We start from the raw sequence: 25,286 nt of genomic DNA, 5'->3' as shown, positions 1-25,286 counted from the left end.
ATCGTTACATAGGGCTAGGCTGTGTATATCCCAGACTTCCACTGCCAAATGTTTTACTCCTTTCAATGGATTCAAAGGTGCTATTTATGTAAGTAATTACTCACAAAGGGCACAAAGAGCTCGCAGATTAGCCCATCATGTTAAAATTAAATGAGGAATCAATGGAGGATGACAAATGTGTGTAGTACAGGTAGAAAGACCTCCTTCAATTACAAGCTTAGAAGCTTTTGCTTAAACATACAGAAGGCCGATAAGAAAACTGAAGACTGCCAGATCACGAGAAATACTATCAGTGATACAGAAAACTACGCCAGAGTCAGGGGCCTTCCAGTTTGGTGCAGATCTCAATGGAGAAGAAGTTTTCTACTGCAAATGGATTAGGCATGTGATGAGCATGGATCATTTCAATTTCCTTTGCTCTGCACTGCACAGCAGCATAGGAGTACTGCTAAGGTGATACCTTATATGGTTCCGGCACTTTAAAGCAGAATTTACCACAACAAATAAAGTTCTGAAGGTAGATTCAATTCAACCTGGTTTTCATACTATTATTTCTATGCCAAAAACACCATTAAGGCAATGTTAAAACCAAGCAACCAGTCACTCAAAGAAATCAGGAAATGCAAGAATAAGGTTGAAAGCTCAACTTGGATTCTACCCCATACTATTTTAAGGCATACACATTGTCTCACTACCATTTAAAGTTGTCAATTAATACAATGCATTCAATGTTCTTATTTAAAAACTTGCTCTCATCCTGTGGCACCCACTATGAACGATGCACTTGGAAAACTTAGTGTTCAAATATTCAATTTGTCTTTTTTAACTTTTCCAACCAAAACAAAGGGAGAGCCTTTACTATATTTTATTTGTATATATTTATCTATAGTTGTAGCAAGCTAGACACACACACACACACACACACACACACACACACACACTTACACTTTGCGGGAGGGAAATACACCATATCCCTGTGGTGTCCAACCAGTTCTGAAGCATTAGTCACTATAATGGCTACTGCTATAACAAACTAGCCACATTATTCAAGCCAACTAGCCACACTAAACTGGCCAAACAACCACATGTGTCACTAGCATGTGCTAGACACCACAGCCCTATCCTATCACATTAAGAGGTATTTTGCTCAAACCTTGAAAAAGGAAATTTGCTTTCAGACAAGCTATATATTTTGGGAAGTTATAAGTGTATGAAACAAAGAATCAGGCCTCCTAAGTCTACACTGCAATGTAAGACCAGATGCAGACTCAGGCTCAAGCCCAGCTCAAAATGCTCTAACTCACAGCTTGAATGCTGCATCTAAGGAGCCTGCAGGACTGCAGCGTGAGAGACCAAATTAAGCCATGACCCATGATTCCACCACTATTGCTTTGTTCCACTTGACTCTCATCCTAGGGAGCCCACCAATCCCATGGGCTCACTTTCTTTATCTTTTCTCTCCCCAAAATCTTCAACAGACTACAGTGAAAAGAGAAGAACTTTCATGGGAGCACAGCCACATTTTGGTGAATCTCTGGGGCAAAGCCAGTACAACTAGGAACTTTAGCAAGAGTACCAGCAACGAGCATACAAATAACGAAGAAGCTGGAAGCTTTGCAAATTTACCAGACCAGTGACTAGTGCAGGGAGTAGATTAGGTGGCTAAAGAGTGAGTAAAGGAAAACCAGGGACCAGAACCACACCTCTGGTTAAAGTTTGGAGAGGGCCAACAAGCAGGCCTGGTACCAGAAACAGAGGGGACTGCCAGCTAAAGAAATGGTATGGAGAGAAGCAAGAGAAAACCTGAGCCTGGCCCCACAGCCTGAAGACAAGGTTCTAGTGCAGAAGCAAACACTTGCTTCATGGATCTGAGAACAGGGAAGATGGCTAAGGGAGGAGAATAGAGCTCAGGAGAGAGACCTGTTTGAGCGGCTGATATCAATCCTGGCTTGAGGAGGACCAGCTCCTGCTGCTTCTTCCATACCGTGGCCTGAGTCCTCTGTCACATACCCTGGCATGTAGTCTAGAAACAGCTTGGAAAACTCCATGGCCGAGTGGCCCATGCAATCAAGCATCATGAGCAGCTGAGGAACTTAACTCCATGCAGTCCTCCACTTTGACCCTCTCCCTTGTGGATACTTCCATCCTCCCTCCTTAGCAGTCTTCCCTGTAACCTGGGTGCTTGGGCAGCCAACCAAGAGAGATTTAAATGCTGCCCAGATGATTAGCAGAGCACCTACAGCTGGCAGCATGTGCTTCTACCTGTGGTTCCCATCTGCACATGCCTCAGTGCACATAAAATTTATTCCACACATTGATGAAAAAAATTAGAAGGAACATTGCTCCCCAGGCATCAAGCTCAGGGCAAATGAGGAAAGAAGGGAAAGAAGAATGAGGGAGAGGGAGTTATTTTGTTGGTTTCACTGCTCGCGCTCGCACTTTTTGTTTTGCAAAAGTTCGGCTGTAACTGGTGTTTTGGTGTGATAATAGCAGCTGGCCTGCCTGGCAATGAGGAGAGGTTGTATTATTTTAAAATGTTTATATATAAAACTCTTTAGGTCATCTCATCATACAATCTGTGTTTGAAACAGTAACAGTAAACACACGATCAGGAGCAATTAGGAGTCAGTGTGCAAAAACACTAATCCTCCATACAGCTAGGTACAGCAATCCACGCTTCCATCACTTCCCTATATGAATACCTGCTGTGAGTCATTCCCCACCCACCCCCATTTCATAAACTGTCATGTCACTTATAGATACACTGCATGGCAATCAAACCTCCAGCCCATCCCAAGCACTGAAACCCACCCCTCAGCTATTAGCCCTGGCCCTCCACCAGCGCATTCACAGAGGTGCTATTCCCCGTTCCTTTGAGGCCATCAAGTCCATAACATGAGAACAGACAGCACCCCTGACTTCTGCTGCCTGCGTGCAGCCAGCTCCAGCTGTGGCAGGTGCACTTTCTGACAGAGGGCACCGAACCATCAGCCCTTGGCTATCAGAGGTCCATTCAGGAGGAAACAGCTCACCTCTGGCTTTGCAAGCATTGCAAAAAGCACTGCAAGCCATAGTAATCTGGACAGCCCTGCCAACACTAGCATCCCAACAGGTTCATAACCATCTCCAAAATAGTTTCAATCCACCAAAAACACATTCAGGCTACATCTACGCTGCAAGGTTTTTGCGCAAAAATGACAGGTTTTGCGCAAAAACCTACAGTGTCCATGCCTCAAATGTGCTTTTGCACAAGTAAATCAGCAGTAAAATGGCAGAACAGAGGGCTTTTGCTGGTGTAGGTAAAGCTCCTTCTACGAGGCATAACTCCCTTTTACACTACACCTATTGTGCAAAAAGGCAAGCGTGGACACTCCAGAGGGAAAAAGCACAGGTGCTCTGATGGCCATTCTGTGAATGGCCATCAGAGCTTTCTTGCTCAAGTGCGTCCCTGCAGTGTGGACGCTCTCTTGCGCAAAAGCACATCACTTTTGCGATGCGCTTTGAGGTGTGGACGTGCTCTTGCGCAAGAAGTTTTTGCGCAAAAGCTCTTGCGCAAGAGGCTTCTTTCATAAGAAGCCTGCAGTGTAGACGTAGCCTCAAGCACTATTTATACTTCAAGAGGTGTCAATAAAACAGTCTTTTGCCAGGGCTTCTGAAATCAGGGCACAGTTTCATAAGCCAGGGCAAAAGGGAGTAGATATGTGGGCTTCTCCAGAGTAACAGTGGGACAGTAACTCCATTTCTGACACTGTCACTTACTGGAAAATGTGTCCCAGCCTGTCCATTAACGTAAAGCCAGAGCTCTTCATTCCTGACATTCACAAGTTAACCTGTGGTCGCCTCATAGGTCTGTGTAACAATGGGCAGGTACCTTTTGCAATTTATGTATTTGTGCTCCTCGAGAAAGGCAAACTATGGGCTCATGAGTTTCATCAGTGATTCTGGCAATGCCTGGAAAACGCAATCTCTCAAAGCCAGCGAGCACCTCAAGAATATCTTTTATGCCCACCACCTTCAGGTAAACCACAATGGACCTCTAGCAGTCTGGGGCAGACAGCTTCCAGATCACTGACCAACCTGCTTCTGGACTGGTAAGGGAGCTCTCATGCATTTCTCTTCTATACTAGAAGGTAGCAGGCAAGCGGCTCACGTTGCCGGAGGAAAGATGCATTTCTGGAGTTAAGTTCTCAACTCCTTGCTGGTCATCCCAGGTCTACATAACTATGTGATCCCACCAGTTTCTTCTTGGGACCCTGTGCCAGAAGCACCAGTCTACATAGGAGGCATCAACAGCTACACTGAGTGTATTGAGCAATATCAGTCAATCAAGTCTGCCATGCCTGAGTACTCCTCATGCTTTGACTCTGCCTTTTCCTCCTCTTCCCCTTACCCATCATAAGCTTTGCCAGGTGCCTCCCGCAGGTCAGAAAATACCACTAAAACATCAACTGGTGTCTACAGAAGCTCTGCCCAGTTCCTGGCACAGAAGTCAAAGCACAAGCAAGAAAAGATCTGGGAAAGGCACCTTCTCCATGTTGCTCTGAAGGCTGTGCTGGCAGTTGTTGTTCAACCTTCCTGTAACATGCAGGGTGGACAGCAGGGATGTAAAATCCCAATATGCCTGCTCCCCCTTTCAGGTACACTAGAGGAAAGGGATGCCATGGGGTAGAGAGCATGTGGGAACCCCGATATGCCTGCTTTCCCTTCCAAATTTTGGATACAATGTTGCTATTTGGGAAAAGGGAAGAGCCCCCCACCCAAATCCACAGTGGAGGGGAAGGTGGCAAAGTTCCCCCTCCTCCTCCTCTGGGCACAGACCAAGGATGTTGACCTATGGGCCCCAGGGGCGGTTTCATTGGGGGAGTGATACAGTGTTCCAAACTGACCCAGGCCCCCATGGGAAGTGGGTCCACCAAGAACAGCTTAAGCATGTAGGAGGAACCATCCTGGGTCCAAGCTCCTCCCTACGATAATCCAGTGTCTATGATGCTTAAGTTTTGCATTTTTTAGTAGAAATAGAAAGGAGCATAAACACTGCCAAATTAAGTGTAAAAATGTAATAAGAAAAGCCAAAAAGGAGTTTGAAGAACAGCTAGCCAAAAACTCAAAAGGTAATAATAAAATGTTTTTAAGTACATCAGACGCAGGAAGCCTGCTAAACCACCAGTGGGGCCCCTGGACGATAGAAATACAAAAGAAGCACTTAAAGACGATAAAGTCATTGATGAGAAATTAAATGAATTCTTTGCTTCAGTCTTCACGGCTGAGGCTGTTAGGGAGATTCCCAAACCTGACCCATAGTATGTAGGTGACAAATCTGAGGACTTGTCACATATTGAAGTGTCATGAGAAGAGGTTTTGGAATTAATTGATAAACATAACAGTAACAAGTCACTGAGACCAGATAGCATTCACCCAAGAGTTCTGAAAGAACTCAAATGTGAAATTGTGGAACTATTAACTATGGTTTGTAACCAATCCTTTAAATCAGTTTCTGTACCCAATGACTGGAAGATAACTAATTTAATGCCAATATTTAACAAGGGCTCTACAGGCGATCCCGGCAATTACAGACCAGTAAGTCTAACGTTAGTATCAGACAAAGAAGTTGAAACTATAGTAAGGAATAAAATTGTCAGACACATAGAAAAACACACTTTGTTGGGCAAAAGTCAACATGGTTTCTGTAAAGGGAAATCATGTTTACTAATCTATTAGAGTTCTTTGAAGGGGTCAACAAACATATGGACAAAGGGGATCCAGTAGATATAGTGTACTTAGATTTCCAGAAAGCCTTTGACAAGATCCCTCACCAAAGGCTCTTACATAAATTAAGTTGTCATGGGATAAGAGGGAAGATCCTTTCATGGACTAAGAACTGGTTAAAAGACAGGAAACAAAGGGTAGATATAAATGGTAAATTTTCAGAATGGAGAGCGGTAAATAGTGGTTTTCCTCAAGGGTCAGTCCTAGGACCAATCCTATTCAACTTATTCATAAATCATCTGGAGAAAGGGGTAAATAGTGAAGTGGCAAAGTTTGCAGATGATACTAAAGTGCTCAAGGTAGTTAAGACCAAAGCAGACTGTGAAGAATTTCAAAAAGATCTCACAAATCTAAATGATTGGGCAACAAAATGGCAAATGAAATTTAATTTGAATAAATTTAAAGTAATGCACATTGGAAAACATAACCCCAACTATACATATAATATGATGGGGGCTAATTTAGCCACAACTAATCAGGAAAGAGATCTTGGAGTCATCGTGGATAGTTCTCTGAAGACATTCACGCAGTGTGCAGCGGCAGTCAAAAAAGCAAACAGGACGTTAGGAATCATTAAAAAAGGGATAGAGAATAAGACAGAGAATATCTTATTGCCCTTATATAAATCCATGGTACGCCCACATCTTGAATACTGCGTACAAATGTGGTCTCCTCATCTCAAAAAAGATATACTGGCACTAGAAAAGGTCCAGAGAAGGGAAACAAAATGATTAGGGGTTTGGAACGGGTCCCGTATGAGGAGAGATTAAAAAGACTGGGACTCTTCAGCTTGGAAAAAGAGGAGACTAAGTGGCGGATATGATAGAGGTATATAAAATCACGAGTGGTGTGGAGAAAGTGAATAAGGAAAGGTTATTTACTTGTTCCCATAATACAAGAACAAGGGGGCCACCAAATGAAACTAATGGGCAGCAGTTTTAAAACAAATAAAAAGAAGTTCTTCTTCACACAGCACATAGTCAATCTGTGGAACTCCTTGCCTGAGGAGGTTGTGAAGGCTAGGACTATAACAGGGTTTAAAGAGAACTAGATAAATTCATGGAGATTAAGTCCATCAGTGGCTATTAGTCAGTATGGGTAAGGAATGGTGTCGCTAGCTTCTGTTTGTCAGAGGGTGGAGATGGATGGCAGGAGAGAGATCGCTTGGTCAGTACCTGTTCAATTCACTCCCTCTAGGACACCTGTCAGCAGACAGGGTACTGGACCCTTGGTCTGACCCAGTATTGCCATTCTTATGTTCTACGATAACCCAGTGTCTATGATGCTTAAGTTTTGCAGTTTTTAAAATGCTTAAGGTTTTTGCAGGTTTTTATCTTACAGAACATTAGGTCAGATGGTACCAGCTGAAGAGCAACAGAAATATCATGGTCCTAGTGTCACAACAAAGTCCATGCCCCATGTTCTATTTCTGTCTTGTGATGGGTGTCCCTATGCTAGCATTGTTGTGTATTATATTTGGGGAAAGAGAGGATACTACACTAGGCAGGGAAAACTCCTCATCCTCTCCCTATTCCCGCATCTCCCACAAAATTATCAATCACACATCCATCTCCACCTCTGTTCAAAATCCTTTGGTCCCCGATACATCAGGTTTATTGTTAGTTCCTTTGCTTATCATTTTGGGTATGTCTACACTACCCTCCTAGTTCGAACTAGGAGGGTAATGTATGCATACCGCACTTGCTAATGAAGCCCGGGATTTGAATTTCCCGGGCTTCATTAGCATAAGCGGGGAGCCGCCATTTTTAAATCCCCGCTGCTTCGAACCCCGTTTCACGAGGAGTACCGGTAGTTCGGAATAGGACCCTAGTCCGAACTACCTAGTTCGAGCCCCGTGTAGCCGCGCTACACGGGGTTCGAAGCAGCGGGGATTTAAAAATGGCGGCTCCCCGCTTATGCTAATGAAGCCCGGGAAATTCAAATCCCGGGCTTCATTAGCAAGTGCGGTATGCATACATTACCCCGCTAGTTCGAACTAGCGGGGTAGTGTAGACATACCCTTTGTTATTGATATAGATTTGTATTGTTAGTTACAATTTTATTGTTAATTCCTCTGAGTACTATCCTCTGATTACTGTTTTGATATTGATAGGTATCTTGTTATTGTAAACAGGATACAAGTATGGGAAATCCAGAAGTTGTTGAGACAATTGAGATATTGGTGTGGCTGTGCGGAGGCACGACATCCACCTTTGGGTGGTCACCGTAATTTGGGTGACCAAGGGGCAGGAAATATTGTGTAAAGCCTTCGCCTGAGCTATTACCCTTTAAGTTAGAGCTACTTGATTTACACACAGATTTTGTAGAAATCCATTAAACTACAAGGTCCTGGCAACACATGACTTAGAAAATGACAAAACCTGCTGCTGACTACATTAGGAATTAGGAGCTTTAATTACAACTACCTAGCCCATGCTGCATGTAACTGCGGGAAGGTAGTTCGAACTACCGGGCATTTAAAAATGGCGGCACCCAGGAACATGCAAATGAAGCCCGGTATATTTAAATCCCAGGCTTCATTTGCAAGTTCGAATGACTACATACCCTCTATTACTCATGATCTGGAGATGATTAAGATAGGAATTGTTCTCGGTCAGTTGATAATAAAGCAGCTGACTTAGGTGGTGAAAATCAGAAAACATTCAGTCCAGTTTTCTTTTGCCTTCCTCAACACCCACATTTCGCTTCCATACAACAGAGTAGGTATAAGTGTAGTTCCATAAATCCACAGCTTTGTAGCAAGCCCGATGTCACCACAGTAGCCATTGAAGGGCCTGAAACAATCACAGAAGCACCTACTATACACATGTCCACATCTTTCAGAACCCCTAGGAAGACTAGGTCACTGATAATACCTGCTTTATAATGTAATGGAAAGCTGTGTTCAAGTTAGGAGTTGTTCTCAGTCAGTTGCTGGGCTTTGGAAGGTATCTTTGTAACTATTCAGCTTTGAAGCTTTGTAATTGTTTCTTTGTAACTTTCAGCTGCTTTGCTTTTTAAGTTCAGCAACTTATTTTAAACTCCATGATTGTTCAACTTTGCAACTTTGTAATCGTTGTAACTTTGAGCTACTTTGCTTTTTAAATTCTGTAATTTACTCTACGCTGCTTTCCACCCTGTGAGAAGAGTGTGTGTATGAATGGAGACTGGAGCCTGTTTGGGGCGAGGAAAACAGCAAGGCTAAAAACGTGAAGCCAGGAGGTGACTAATTAAAGCGATCACAGAGACACTTGCTGCTCTAAACAAATAAAGGACCCAGATGGAGGGAGATCTGGGCTTGCTCTTCATTGGTGAAAGTGGAGAACGGACCCTCAATTAAGACTGAGGAATACCAAACAATATTTTTTTTTATGGGGAACACCAAAAAGGGGTTGGGGAAAGTTATTGAGGGGTTAAAAAAAAAGTTGCCTGCCCTTTTTAGGAGCTGCCATTTCGAACTCTGTTGTTCTCCGCGGCACACCTCCGACTGCCTTGTGGCACACCGATGTGCCGCGGAACACAGTTTAAGAAACACTGACCTAGATGAAACTAGGTTCCTATCAAACACCCTTCAGTCCTAGATTACACCCAGATCAATATATTAATCTGTTAGGTTGAGACATCAAGTACATGGAAATTGTCAAATATTTGGGCTTGGAGAACAACCTAGATGAGGCTCAAGGGGGAACAAAATGGAAGCCACTTTACAACTGGACAGAGATCACTAGAGGCAAGTGCTGTTAGTGTATTACCAATTCATAGCAATTTACACTTCTGAGAGGTAAGATTTTTAAATGCAGAGTCCACGCTCTAGGTGGAATTTAGCAGTATGCCTGTTTCAGCATTAGAAGGAATTTAAAATCAGACTGAAAGCTGTAGGCTCCAAGATTCTCCTTTTGCATTACTTTATCTTGATGGACCTAGAATATGATTTTGTGGTCATGGGTAAGTGTTTCCAATTCCCCTTGGATGCTGTAATGTTTGTGTATAAGAAAATGACAGTATCCAAATGGTGAAAGAAATCGCTTCCAAGAACAAAGACAACAGATTTTCCTGTCTCCTCTCCCCATACTTATCTTTCAAGAAAATTCTTCCCCCCGCCAGAGTTTAATTTGGGCACTGTGGTTATCCATTATATTTTGGAGTTTATGAAACCACAAAAATTTTGTTAATTTGAATTAATGTGTGTTTCAGCCTCATAACTTTTACCTAAAGTTTGCATTGCAAGGAATTTTTGTGGAACTGTCTGCTCATGTACGCTATATTTTAAGTTAATGAGACATAGGATCAGCTACTTTTAAAATAAATATCTTATGTTAATACAGGTAGTCCCCGAGTTACGAACACATCGATTTACAACCATTCTTCCTTACGACCAACCTCCCATTAAGCACATCCCCAAGCTACAAATGCGCGATCCGTGCTTAAGAACAGCGTGGTCAAATGTAAATGAATGGGGTCCGACTTACGAACAGATAGAGTTACAACCAAGAAAGAAGAGAGCTATATTATATTACAGAGCTATCTGGGAAAAGTGGCAGAAAGCAAAGGTGCTTGGGTCAAAAAATTTGTCTCAATAGGGCACATTTTTTCATTAGCAGATGGCTGCGCATGATGATGCAACAGGTGTTTTCACTAATTAATCTGTCTAGATACTTACATGGCCCCTGTATTATCATATTAGCTGAGTGTTTTCCCTGTATTTAATAATGGAAATAGTAATCTACAATTCTACATGCTAGTTTCCCTTTAGTCAGAGTGAAGTACTGTTATTTGTATTAGGGATGTTAGATGTTGTTTAATTTAATAATCGTGTAACCACAACAAATCTGAATGGTTACACGATTATTCAAATGTCCTTGGGGGCAGAGCCCCCTGCCACCCAGCCTGCTGCCTCAGATTAAAAATTGGCTCCCCACACAGACTGGCTGATAGAGGCAGCAGTGCAGGCGGGGTGGGGGGTGGGTGGCTTCATGGGAGCTGATATGTGCGGGGAGCCAGTTTGAAAGCCGCTTCCTGTGTATACTGATTCCCAACTGCCCCCCTTACCCTCTGCACAGGATTCAGTGCTCATGGAGAGCCAGCTGGGACTCTACCTCATTGTCCCCTGTCCCGTCCTCCCCCCCACCCCCCACCCACAGGCAGCAAGGAGGGAGTGTAGTAGTCAGAATTAACCGATAAGCCCAGGCTTATTGGTTCATCGTTTACATGACCATATGCTAACATTCCTAATTTGTATGTATAATGGCAACTGAAAGCCCAGGCTTTTGTCTGGGTGTAATTTATAAAGTCTCATGAATACAAAAAAAGGCTCAGAACTAAAATGCTGGACAGTAAGAGACCACAAATTCCAGTGATGATTCAACCAGATTCTATTCTACACAAAGAGTTCTCAGGAATGCTCAGAGCTGTTTCCATCACATCACACTGACTCTCCAGGCCTACTAGTCTTCAGAGCGACACAGAGTGACAATCCTGGAATCATATTATATGGATTCCTTTAGCCACAAGGTTTCTGTCTTTCAAAACAATCTGATAAGTATCATGCTGTGCTAGTTGAAAGGAACTTAAGGAGTCTCTTCGTCTGGAATATTATTACTTTTATTACAGCGAGTCTTGGAACCCCAGTCAAGGTCGAAAGCCTCACTGTTCTTGGCACAGTGCAAAGTGATGCAAAAGACAGTGTCTTTTTGATGCATTATCACATTAATTTGTTATTATGCAAACACAGAGAGGCAACGTTTAAAAAAACCCAAACTGAGCTATAATAGATTTCACTTATCCTTATAGTACTAGACATTCTACTTTTAAGTTCATAGAAATATTTAAGTTTGAAAAAACTGTTTTCATGTGGTAGAGTATCTGATGGAACAAATGTTCCTGTAATATTTCCGATATTCCAGCCTGAACACCAAATAGCTAATTTTTGCCGTTTTCTCCCCATTCCTCACCAACAAGTCCATGTCAACAAGGTTGATATGACTTTCTGATTCTGATTAACCACTTTGTATGGCTACAATAATACACAGAGGGAAAAAAGAGAGTAAAACTAATAGATTTCAAGGGCTCACTTAATACTATTTTAATCTTAACCCTCCCTGTCTTCCACAGCCTTTTTAGATAAACAAAAAAATTGTTAAACCAAAATGCATACCGCCATTCCCAGGTTTACAATTCCTATGCCAATGAGGCTTTTCCAATAGGACTTCAACATCTGAAAGCCACAGCTTTCCTCCCTCCTGATCCTTGGAATTAAAGAATAAATTTAATTTCTTCACCAAGTTATCACAACTTTTCGGGAGACAGCCCGGCAGCTGCCAAGTAAGAGAATCAAGGAACTGATCCAAAGCCTGTCAAAGTCAATGGTACACTTTCCATTGATTTAACAGGTTTTGGATCAGATCCCAAGTGGCAGTACTGGTTTTAAGGCTCAAGGGGCTCATGTGGAGATGACTTCAGACATGTGGAAAACAAAGCTGATCATGTCTGGACAACATTTACAAGAAACAATAAAGATTTTTGAAATCCAAACAGCTTTAGAAAACTTGATTTAACTAGGAATTGCTCCCCAGTTCTTCCTTCGAGAATTTCCAGCTATACAGGAGAAGATCAACAGTACTGAAAAGGCTATTAATGAAGATGCATACATATGTGATTTAGTATGTGCAAACAGGTATCTGGAAAAACTAACCATATAGTGACTTAGGCTAAATCATATGAATACTTACTTGCTTTTGAATTTTCCTTCTGCAATATCCTGACATAAATAATTATCTGACCAGACTTATTTCTTAAACCCCTGCCAAAAAACCAACATTTCTCTAATCTCTCAGAAGAAAGCATATGCCCATTTTATAAACTGAAATATAAAAGTCTTTTGGTTTCGAGCCAGTATCAGGATTTAGTGACTACTCTAAAAGTAAAAATTCCAGCCGTTTCCCTGTTCACGTCAGTACATCAAAATTGCCTGTTTGTTACCATTATCTATAGGCCCAGCCACAGAAACACAGTGGTGATTTTAAGGAAAGCTTGTGGGTGTTTGTTGGAACAAGCCACTCATTCATTTTCATCAGTGACTCCAGGGTTCCAGCCAGAGTTGTCAAACTTTCCCTGGAGTTCCTCACTAGTGTATACTGTGCCATTATCTGAACAAGACAGCATTGTTTCTGGAAAAGAATAAACACAACATTTGCCACTTCTCAATAACCAACACACAGATGGTCACTGCATTCTTTACCACTCCACCTCCAACTCTCTTCCTGGAGCGTCCAGTCCATGGTCTCAAGTCCTAGCAATCTGCTTCCTTTCTGTGCAACGATCCCACCATGTAACAAAACCTATTATATGTGGAGCTGACCTGGTCATTGCAGGACCATTGTTTTACTGCCTCTCTTACCTTTGTTTATGGAGGGTCTACTGGAGGGACAAGCATCTTACCTAAACCTCACCCCTTTTTGCCATATTGAATTAAAAGGGCTCAATCTCCACTCTCAGATCAGCAGCTAGGAGGTACTCACAGAGCTTTGTGGAAGCAAATGTCATACAGGTTGAATCTCTCAAACCCAGGACCCTTGGCACCTGCCCAGCCCAAACGAGAGAATTTTTTGGATAAGGGGAGGACAATTTTGTCTAGCAGCATTGCCAGCACTTCCACTGTTTACTGGGCTGTTAGAAGACATTTAGGGGTAAATTAGAGCTAAATAACAGCACAGAACACTGAAAGCTAGGACTGGAGGCTATAAACAAACTTTATGGGACCGCAGGAAGCTTGGCCACCCCCATGAAAAGTGGACATCCAGCTAACTAAAATCATTCCAGATGACAGATGTTTCCAGACCAGGGAGTTCTGGACAAGAGAGGTTGAACCTGTATTTGGAAACTTCAAGCACTGGGTTCACACTTCTGTTTTTCTTGCTTTACTGCTGTTGAACATTACTTGTTTAGGCGGAAATGCCATTTTAGAATTGTTTGTTTTAAGTAAAAAACAAAGTCGTTGTCACTACGTTATTCTACTCCCCAATATTACCATGCTTTATTAGGATCATGATTTGAAAATTTAGCCCTAAATGTGATAGCTAAAAACATGGAGGTGGCGGGATTAAGCTACAAGGCAATTCAAGCAGACAACATGAACTGCCCAGTGCTACCCATATTCAATGGATTTGGCTTAAGTCTTGGTGCAGCTAGACTTAACAGAGTTCTTGTTTTGCAACAGTGCAGCTCTTTGCAGAATATTGTATGTTGACACAACATTTCAGTCATATGACTATGGTACTTAGGATTTACTGAAGGAAGATGAAATATGCTTTCTACAGCAAAAAGCCTATGCCTACGAATTACACAATGCAATGCAAAAAGTCTGACATTCACAAACATCTATTATGCTGTCTCTATTCACCCTCACCCCTCCAATCTCCACAACTATCATAGAAATGTAGAGTTGGATAGGAACTTAAGAGTTATCATCCACTCCATACCCCTGCACAAAGAAAGGATTAAGAACTTGGTCTTTTTTTAATTGTGTCCTTTGATATATATGGTTGTGACTATTTTCTTCCACTATTTGATCTGAGGAAGTGGGTCTGGCCCACGAAAGCTCATCATCTAATAAACCATCGTTAGTCTTTAAAGTGCTACATAGTCCTGTATTTTGTTTAAAATGTTTGGTTCTCTTAATTTCAAAACAAGTATCTTAGACATTCCCTGACCTGTTGTACTTAACCATCTGAAGCAAGACAAACTGTAAGTAAAGATACAGAACAATGCTTCAGTGGAGTGATGGTTATTAAATGCAGAGAAGCCAAGAGTGGGTGATTCCTGAGACAAATGCATTTTAAGGAGACATTTGGTGGAGGTAAACAATGTGTCTGGCAGAAGAAAGGAAGTAAACAAAGCAACTGCTACAGTTGGTGGGACTGAATGGACAGGAAGCAGAGAAAACAAGAGCAAAAGGAGGAGAAAATTGAAAGGAGGGGGAAAAACAAATGGATGAACAGTTAGAAACAGAAGCAGTGATATGGAGTGTGGGCAAAATTAGGCATGTAAAAAGTATGTGGAACTTAAATCTGAAGCAGTAATTTTCAGGCAGCAACTGACAAAGCATCAGCACATGTTAACAATAAGCAGTTGCTATTAGTAAGATATGCAGGACACCGCAGTTTTAAAAGAAAACTGAAAACCTTGCAAAACATTTAACTCCTCAATAATGACTATTCATTATTAGTAAAAAACCAAAATGGAAATGGTTTGTAATCTTTGGACTAAGGACCTTAAAATGAGGTTACTTTCCTAATGGAGCAGTAGATAGATTTTTTTTTTTAAATCGACTTCTCAATTAGTCAACAAGGATTGGCAGTTACAGCACTCAGTCTGGCTTGCACCAGATCCCAGCATAACCTCCCCCGCTGCTGTGCTGCATTACAAACGACAGGGGAGCCAGAGTGCCTAAGACACCAGCTCAGTCCCTGGTCCTGGGACACTCATTCATCAGCACTAAGCCCACTGCCACTCTGCACTGTAAGGCAGAGGGGGAGCTGGTGCAAGAAGATGCTGGCTCAGACCCTGCTCCCACGGGTCACTGGTCAACCCGCATAACCTCTCCTGTTGCTGCTCTGCATTGGCCAGGGGCTCCCCAGTCGCTTGCACTGCAGAGCAGCAGCGTTGGAGGTTATATGGGCTGACCAATGACCTGCAGGAGTAGTCACTGAGTCAGTGTCCTGGCATGCTGGCTCCTTTGTTCCTTGTAATGCAGAGCAGCAGTGGGGGAAGCAGGGTTAATGCCGATGAATGAGAGTCCCAGTTGGAACCAGGGACTGAGCCGATGACTTCGTGCACTGGCTCCTGTCTTAATATTGCAGAACACCCCACCTCCCTTACTGTGGATGCGACTAGTCACTAGTGCCAACCAATAAGCTCCTGCTTATCGGTTACTTGACTAGTCATTTACGTCCCTACTATGGACTCTATATTCTTATCTTCCTGCAAAGGGGACAAAGTATCAACATTTGCAGCAACATTAGCAACATTTTACATTTTCAACATGTAAAAGAGAGAAATACCTGCCAGAGTTGATTTAGAACCAACACACTCACAGTCCACTAATCCAAAGAGTAGGTTCAGATGGACCATTAACAGCACAAACTTCCCAAAAATAGCCTACAAATGGGCTTCAATTCTGTTAAGCCAAACCAGCACATGCAGGGTGGGAAAAAGTACATGATTTACCCGTTATACACATGTATTTTGTTCTTTCTATAGACACCGACAACAGAGGGCTAATACTGGACTGGTGGGATTTTTGTGATGTTCTTCTCTATCCATCTACATTTTTGAGCATGCCTAGTGTAATTTTACCAGCAGAACACCACAAACCTTATATACAAAACACATCTCATTTTTACGGTCTGACCGGTAGCCATATCAAATTATCGGTTTCAGGGGGTAGCCAAATTAGTCTGTACAGGATAAACTTAAAAAACAACAAATGGTCTGGTAGCACTTTATTGACTAACAAAACATGTAGATGGTATCGTGAGCTTTCGTGGGCACAGCCCACTTCAGATGACCGGAGTTTCAACTATAGAAAGTTGAATGCTCAAAACATAGGTGCCGAATTCTGCTCTAGCCAGGGGGTGCTCAACTCTACTCTTCCCCCAACCCTCATTCCTAGTTTTTCTGTCCCCTCCCCTAAGCATGCTGCATACTCCCTCCTCCCCCTTTTTCTTGGAGCCTCTGAACACTGTGAAACAGCTGTTTTGATGCAGTGGAAGGCACTGGGAGGGAGTGGAAGAAGTAGATCAAAGGAGCTTCTGGCAGGTGAGAGGTGCAGGGGGAGAAAGGCAAAGGGAAACTGCTTAGCAGCAGTGGGTGCTAAGCACCTGCTAATTTTTCCCCAGCTCACAGCACCAGAAACTCTTTAAAGTGCTACCTGACCTACTGAAACCCCTAGAGATAGTCCCTCTGTATCAGCAGAATTCAGAGACAAGGTGGGTGAGGTAACATCTTTTATTGGAACAACAACTGTGTAGCTCAAAAGCTTGTCTCTCTCACCAATAGAAGTTGTTCCAATAAAAGATATTACCTCACCCACCTTGTCTCTCCAACATCCTGGGACCAACCCAGCCACAAATACATGGCATTAGCAGAACAGAGCCATGCTGGTAGGTAACAGCGTGACCTATGTTAGTAATGTGGTTTAAGTGACAAACCTTTGTGGTATCCTACAGGTGATTAAAATTATTGTTGTTGCCGGGGTGGGGTGGAAGCAGAGGGGTCGTAACCACAGTGACAAGCATGTAAGACATTTTACAGAACAAACAGAAAAACATGGTGCCTGCCTGGAAGAGTCTTCAGTCTAATTTTAAACAGCATGCTGGAGATAACTAAAGAAGGGCAAGTATTAGAGCCATGCAATCACAAGGTTACTCCATTTAGGCATGTGTGCATCTTGACGGTCCAACTTAGAAGGGGCTCATTTATTTTGTCATGGTGACAGGCTCCTGAAGGAAAACTTCTAATTAAAACACTGTATTCAGAAAACCGAGAGCCCCGTGATTACCTCCAAGCAGCCAGTTTAAGGTTGAGGAGACTGTACAAAGGGGAGACAGGAAAGTGGGTGAGACCATTTTGAACAGCCATCAACTGCATTAGCTCCCAGCAAGTTACAAGGAAGCTGCATTAGTGTCTCCTGCCATGAGTGTATGTTGAGAGTAGTGCATTAGAAATGAAAAAGAAATATCCGGTTACAAGATGGGGAGAAAGAATCATCTAAAATTTCACATCTGCACTTGAAAGGGAATCCTCTGAACTGTCATTCATGTTAAAATTCGACACTTACCAACGAGGACTTAACAAGTCTTTGAACTTTCTCACCCATTACCAAGACAGTTTCCCCAATTATCACCTGTAATACCATTAACTCACAAACATCCCACTCTCCCTACCTTTAATATCAGCAATTCACAGACACTTACCTTCCTTCCTCCCCCTTCCCACCCCCCCGCATCCCCCTTCTGTTCTGCAATGTGATTTGTCCTTTTCATATTTGTTCATTTTTTTTAAATTGTATCCTTTGGTATATATGGTTGTGACTACTTTCTTCCACTATTTGATCTGAGGAAGTGGGTCTGGCCCACGAAAGCTCATCATCTAATAAACCATCTTGTTAGTCTTTAAAGTGCTACATTGTCCTGCATTTTGCTTCAACTACCCCAGACTAACACGGCTACATTTCTATCACTATTCTAAAATTTCAGTATAACCTAAAGTCCCAAGTACACCCCTGTGCCATGGGGACCCCAGTGAAGTTAATAGCACTCTATTTGAGGGCAGGAGTCCATTCGTATGTAGCTAATTGCAGGATCAGGGCCTAAACCAGATGCTACATGCCATAGTTATTTATCTGTTGCTGAGGTACGTAATAAAAGATGTCTGTGATCTGAGTAAAAGGAAGACTGAAGATAAAAATTACCAACATTTGTTAGTCAAAAGACTAAACCTATAGAAAGGGTTTCTTTTTTTTTTTTTTTAATTTCAGATGCCATTTCCATGCAGGAAAATATGCACTAAGCTCTTCTTAGTCAATGCAAATGTTGCCTTGCACTAGGTCAAAGCAGCTGCCATGCTGGGAAATGACATGAAATACATTGATCATTTGACTTCCCCTCAATCTCATACTTTTAGGCCAGTAAAACAAAGTAGAGCTACAACTTAACAAGCCATGTCTAGTATCTTTACACACTTAGCATTACAATTTAATTAGCCTTACCTGTCGGTTTAAGAAAAAAGCTCATTTCTTCTTTATTCTGAAACGATTAAGTTCAAATCCCTATACAAGAAGTAATAAAAATAGCTGGGTTTCTGGTAGCAGTAACAAAAATGAGGGCAAGATTAACTCTTACACTTTTATGGCAAACAATCAAAAGCAGATGTTTGAGAATAAAAGTGAGATGTCAATGTGGTTAAAAAGAGCTTTTCAAAACCAAATGCAACCGGATTAATTTACTGCTTGATCCAACTTTTACTCTAGCCCTTCTCAAAGTTCAATGATGCCCCAGAACAGGGGGGAAATCTACCTTAAAATTTTGAATCCCTATAGGTTGAAATCAATGGGATTTAAGCACTTGCTTAAGTGCTTTTATGAACAGTTGCTCCTGAATCAGGGCCTCAGTGACAAGTTTTACACAGCATTTCCAGGCACTCTAGAGCAAGATGTCGGTTTTCAGTCACACAAGGACTATGCCATAAGTCTACAGTCATGTTTGCATTCCAGGGAGCAGAGCACTTTTTAAAAGATAATTTTACAATGCATCAATAAATAGAGAGGGCATTAACTTCACAAATACTTCCAAAATACAGGGACAGGGAACGGACGCTTTGAAAACAGGATCCCTTTACATTGTATGGCCACAAAACACGGAGTTTCTATCTGAAGGTTTTCCTGCCACATAAAAGATACATCTCTACCACATGTTTCTCTTGGCACCGTGGAGAGTACATACAATGAAGCCCTGCAGCACAGGCATAAGGAGCAGCAAACAGGGCTATGTCTAGACTGCAAGCCTCTTTCGAAAGAGAGCGTCTAGACTGCACGTTGAACTTTCGAAAAAGCGGCTTGCTTTTTCGAAAGAAAGCATCCAGTGAGTCTGGATGCTCTCTTTCGAAGAAGCCCTATTTACATTCAAGAACGCCTTCTTTCGAAAGAGGAACTTTCGAAAGAAGGCGTTCTTCCTCGTAAATTGAGGTTTACCGCCATCGAAAGAAAAGCCGCGTTCTTTCGATTTAATTTCGAAAGAACGCGGCTGCAGTCTAGACGCAGGTGAGGTTTTTTCGAAAAAAGGCTACTTTTTTCGAAAAACCCCCTGAGTCTGGACACAGCCCAGGAGTACACATCCTACACCTCTCTTCTCACACATCCTGAGTCTCCCTTTCCTCACTTCTGTTTTTAGCAGTGTGGCATCCTGCTGCCTCCACGCTGCCAGAGGCATTCCCCACCCAAACACTTGCAGAGGAGCAACAGCAGTGATAGTCTCTATCAGCATTCTCTACAGCAGGTAAAAGGCCTGATCAAGAGGTTTCCGCACTGCCTCCTTCCTGCCATAGTGTTTCCTCCCAGGCAGTAAGGAAGGAGCCCCTTCCCTGCTGTTGGAGTCATTCTGCAACATATGTAAGCTACACCCACACTACAGGGTGGGCCTAGTGTGCTCTTCATTGCCGTGCGGCCATTACACATAGTCTATAGCACTCTGGTGTGCTGTGTAGACACAACCAAAGTTGTCCAGAGCTCTCTGCCTGCCAGGTAGGATAATTGCTTGTGCAGGAAGTGTACATTAAAACATTCGCCACCTGCTGAAAAGTATCATAGCAAAATTATGCACGTTATTTTAAATGGAGGGCTCAGTCCTTTAAAACCCGACTCATGAGCAATCTTTACTCTCAGAAGCAAAGCCACTGAAGTCAGTGGAACTACTCACTTGTGTATATGTGAGCAGAGGTTGCAGGTTAAGTGCCTACCTCTAAACACAACTGAGGTTTGCTCAAAGTAGCCCTAATCCACATCAATATACCAAAAAAATAGATGTATCACTGATGCAAAAGGCATTTTGTATTGTGTTAACTGAAAACAGTCTCCTCAGAGGTGCATTTCTATAGCCTTAAGCAGGATTATTTTGATTTAAATAATGTAAATTTAGGCAAGTTTTGTTCCTGAGCTTCCCACATGTAAATAAGTTCAAAGGCTTGTAAAATCCTATTTGGCAGGGCAACCAAATATACATTTGTTTGCAAGTCCAAGCACATGGGCTGGACTCACCAACAAGAGCTGTTTTTGGCTGACCAAGAAAGGCTGCCTCCTGTGCCTGCCAACCTCAAGTCTTAGTGACCTCCATCAAACTGGAAGCCAGCCAGCCAGCCACACTGTGCTACTGTGCATCTGGATATGCCACACCACTAGGTGAGATGTAAACCCTTCTGCACCGGGCAACAGGGGCTTGATTTTGCACCATCTGAGTCACTGGCAGTACATGTGCTTATATTTTTTTCCTCCTTTTTCAAATGTTGAGAGATCTAGAACAGTTTCCTTTCCTTTGACATAAGATTCTAGACTGGAACATAATCACATAAATACTCCCATGCCCAGGCAAGAGCACAAGAAGCATTCAGCATGTTTGACCTCAAAGTTCTGGTTTTGTTTTCTTAGCTTTTTTTTTTTTTTTTTTTTTTTTCCAATTGCCCAAGTTTTGAAAAGGAAAGACAACATATTGCATATAAGCCTGACCACGAAAATGATATTTTCAGCAAAGGCCGTAGCTGAAAGTGTTACAAAAAAATCCAAATATTTGTAAATCATTTCCCCCTCCTCCAATTACTTATATCTTATCCTTGCACGTGAACTTTTGTGTGCCTATAAATAAGGCAAAAACCATGCCTTATTTATGTTTTTAAGTATTTAAGTATATTTTTCACCTTTGGTTTCACATTAAACTTGGGCCAGATTCAAACCCTAGGGCACAGGAGTGAATGATTTATATTCCCTGTGCCTTTAGGGGATGCTGTGTTGGTGGAAGCATTCACAGATTGGGGGATGGTAAGTGACAGGTGACACCCACAAGTGATCTACGAAGGCTGCTTCGTTCAACAGAGCTCCACAGAAGCTTTGCTAATGGAGTCGCCTCATGAGATTCACTGAATCCCTCAGACCAATTCCCCCTACTTCACAGGCTGTGCCTGTCAACTGTAAGGCTTGCTCAAAAGCATTGCTTATAGTGAGCGTATGCTGGTGTACTGTCTCCTCCCAGACAGAAAGAGAATCAAGCCCTTTGTTTAAAGGTTAATAATTTTTTAAACCAGTAGCTCCAAGTAAGAGACTAGCACTTCTCCACACGACTGGCAGACCCACTGAGAATCATGGAATTTTGTCAAGCTAGTGAACAAGCAATGCAAAAGCCAGGATAATGAACCACCAAAAAAGTACCTGTATTCATTTCCACTGACAGTTGCAATTTGGTTTTGTTTTTAATTCTCTGTACTCATAGATGTACTGGAATATATTTTGTGAGAAATAACCAAATCTCAGCAACATGAGAGTTGAGCACAGTGCTCAGATATTACATTTTGAATTAGATATGGGGAGTGAGACTTTTTTTTAAATTAGTATCAATTATAAATTACGTGAATTAACATCTTGCTGCCCAAATGCCTCCGCAGAATATTCTAACCAACCCAGCTAAAGCCCTCAACTCTGCATAGAATTAATTACACATGTACTCCACTATGTGCATTCTAAATAACTCCAATCAGCGGACCTCATCCAAGTGAAGAAAGTTATGCATTTGCTTGAGTCTTTGTAGGATCAAGTCTTTACACCCCAATCCAGCAAAGATTGGAAGCATCTACCTCAATTTAAGCGCACTGAGGTTAATAGGCCTAATTATAAGCCTAATCATTCTTCTGGATCAAGACTTAAAACACTCTTACTATGAAACCTACCGCTAGCTGCTTTGTATGAGCCCATCTAGTTCATTGGGTTTACTTATGGCAGTAAACACAGGGCTGTTGGTAGCGAGAGACTGCAGGAACGGATGTTAGAAGAGATCATCAGCACCTGGACAACTGAAAACTCAGCTCTTTTTGGTCCTAAGTGCCAAAATGTTCAATCCTTCTGAAGACAATCACTTTACCCAACCACAACCAATACTATACCCTAGAATGCACTATACTCTTACTCCTCATTCCCAGGAACTGGGCTACAGGGGCCCAAACAAGAGGGGTTAAGCCCATGCTTAATTTTAAGTATGTAACTACTCCCACTGACTCCAAGCCTAAATTGCTTTGCTGGGTTGGGGCAGAGTAGACTCAGCTTTTGATTGGGTTTACTTTAGGTCAGTTCCTTAATGTTGCTTGACATTATTATTTTTCTACACCAGGAGCATTACATCAGCATGGAAGGAGAATGTGGCTCAGTATTTGGGATATTTAAACTAAGATGATAGTCTGTTTTCAGTTTGCTGCAAAAATGGCTGATGTAAGGAACATAGGTCCTAATCAAACGTTCATTGAAGTCAGCGGGAGTCTATCATATTTAATAGAAGAATTCTGATATTAGGTTAGTAACTTTAAACTGTAATAGAAATTTTATAGTTTTAAAAGTTTCTAACTGTTTTGGAAGGCATATACTTTTCTTTTACTATACTAATTATTCTATTAGAATTTGAATCTCCCCCACCCCATCTTGTAAGATTTACACATTTAAGTTTTCACGCTATGAGGAGTCCCATTAAGTATGTACCGGCATGAGTCTTTGTAGGATTGAAGCTTTAGTTTGTATCAAATGGATTAATAATAATCTTGGATTTAACGGATTACTAAACCACTTCTCACCCTATTTCTGGACCTTCAATTAAAATCCAAAATATAATTTACGTCCTGCCTAAATTAAAACATAAAATTGAAAGGAAAAAGTAAGCAAACTTTAAATTGTGCAATAATTTAATTTATGCAAAATGGGGCTGTTCAGGAATTCATGACAGAAGCCTTTTTAATATTATGAAAACTCTAATTCTAAAAAGTAGTCTAGTACAATATAAATCTGATTAGTTTTAATTATGTTTTAATGTCTTTTTGAGCAGATCATGTTTCAACATTTGGCTGCAAGCTTAACATTTGGCTGAAAAGGCAGAAACTGCAAAATGCAATGCAGACAAACCACAACCCTTTGTAAATTAAGGTTTGGGGATGTAGTTTTGTGTTGATGATATGTAACTAGTTACAAAGACAAAATACATTTGTTTACTGTGTGTCATTTATACAGTCTTTTAATACATGCCACATTATTTTAACAATGCACACCAAGTTTTTAAAAAACTGTATATATTAAACTGTAGAAGTAACTGAATAATACAGCACCAAATCAATGTTTTTCTGTAAGTACGGATCCATTTAAAGAATAATGCATTCCAGAACTCTTAAGCCTTTTTGGAAATAACTGTGCCTGTCAGGAGCACTGACTTTCCACCAGTTGTTGCACCACATGCTATTGCCAATCAGATGCATTTGCTGTAGCACATTCCAAAGTTTACTAATTAATCTCTGCACTAAACCCCACCTATGGCTGTGTGCCATTTGAAATGATCATCACTTTTTATTTAAAGAGACAGTAACCCCATGGTCAAAGTCAACCCTAACTCAAGAAAAGCATCCAATTTCCATTTTGCTAAATCCATTATTAATTTTTTCTGGAATTTCTTTGTAATAATTTGCCAAAGAAAGCATGCAGAAACAAATATTACATCTACATTTTAAATTAAGAATGTTAGCAATGTTTTTTTTAAAAAATGCCCGATTACAAACTTCAGAGGGAAAAAAAAGATCAGCAGCATTTCTGCCAAGTGCCATACACACATTTGAGTTCATATGTTCTGATGATTCCAAACTCTCAATGTATTTCATGTCACTTTTTAAATATTGATTTCATAGTACAAACTCTTTCACTGTTTTTATAGATTGATCCCATTCAGCAGTGCATGCTAGCTCTGTGACCTTCACAATGACCTCTCCAAAAGCAGTTGTGCATTTTACTGTGGTGTAAATCCTCACAGACAAGTCAAACCTGTTCTTTTTGGCATCAAGCCCTTTAGATGAATACTCTGCTGAGATTTATTATGAAAGGGGAATGAAGGGGCATTATTGCACAACATTCATCCTTCCCATATAGCTAAACTCAATCTTTCGCAACCTCTGAAGATTTTTAAACAAACAGATCTACTGTTAATTACACAAGCGTTTCTTATTTATCACCAATTGTATATCATTTTAAGAGTCATTCTTCATTTAGCAAAAAGCAGAAACACAGAAAAAGCATGTGCACTGAGGTGTTCTTTTATTATTACTTAGTAATATTAGTATTTCCTGTTACTATGCTCTAGGGATTAGCTTTTTCTAGTAAGCCTTCATTTCATACATTCAAGTATTATTCCATGTTGTTGCTGTAATAGCATATATTGCCCTAAAAAGAACCATTAATTATTTTTGTGATGCCTTGAAGTCACTACAAGATATTTGATGGTGTTCATAGATAATATACTGACAATAAAGTGGTAATTAAAAAGACTTTTAGCTTGTACTGTTAGAGAGATAGTCCATTAATTTGAAATCTTTCAGGATGTGAAAAATAATTTAAAATTCCATTTCAAAGACATTCCATGTAATATTCAAGGTTAACATTACATAGCAAAGAGCAGCTGCTTGGGCATGGGTATACCAAGGTGAGGTTATCTGAACCGAAAATACAGATCTTTACAAAAACGTAAATAAAACCTTAGGCAGGAGGAGGATTCTATGATTTTAAAGAACTCTTCACAACATTTAATCACAGGAATTATCACACAATTCACATTCATTTTTTAGGATTTGCTTATTGATCATAGAATCACAGGGCTGGAAGAGACCTCAGAAGGTCATCAAGTCATCAAGAAGGTCAAGCCAAGACTTAAAAACCTCTACGGATGGAGATTTGATCTATCACC

The 25,286-nt window shown here is 41.3% G+C and overlaps 1 protein-coding gene across 1 annotated transcript in view; it reads right to left on the bottom strand.

Moving 5' to 3' along the window:
• Positions 1–25,286, bottom strand: part of MNAT1 (MNAT1 component of CDK activating kinase) — a 206,665-nt gene that overhangs the window by 63,201 nt on the left and 118,178 nt on the right. The gene's annotated exons all lie outside the window — the stretch shown is intronic.

The sequence above is a fragment of the Pelodiscus sinensis genome, chromosome 5 (genome assembly GCF_052426305.1).
Source record: "Pelodiscus sinensis isolate ZL-2025 chromosome 5, ASM5242630v1, whole genome shotgun sequence".
NCBI lineage: Eukaryota > Metazoa > Chordata > Testudines > Trionychidae > Pelodiscus > Pelodiscus sinensis.
This window is presented reverse-complemented; position numbering and strand designations above follow the sequence as displayed.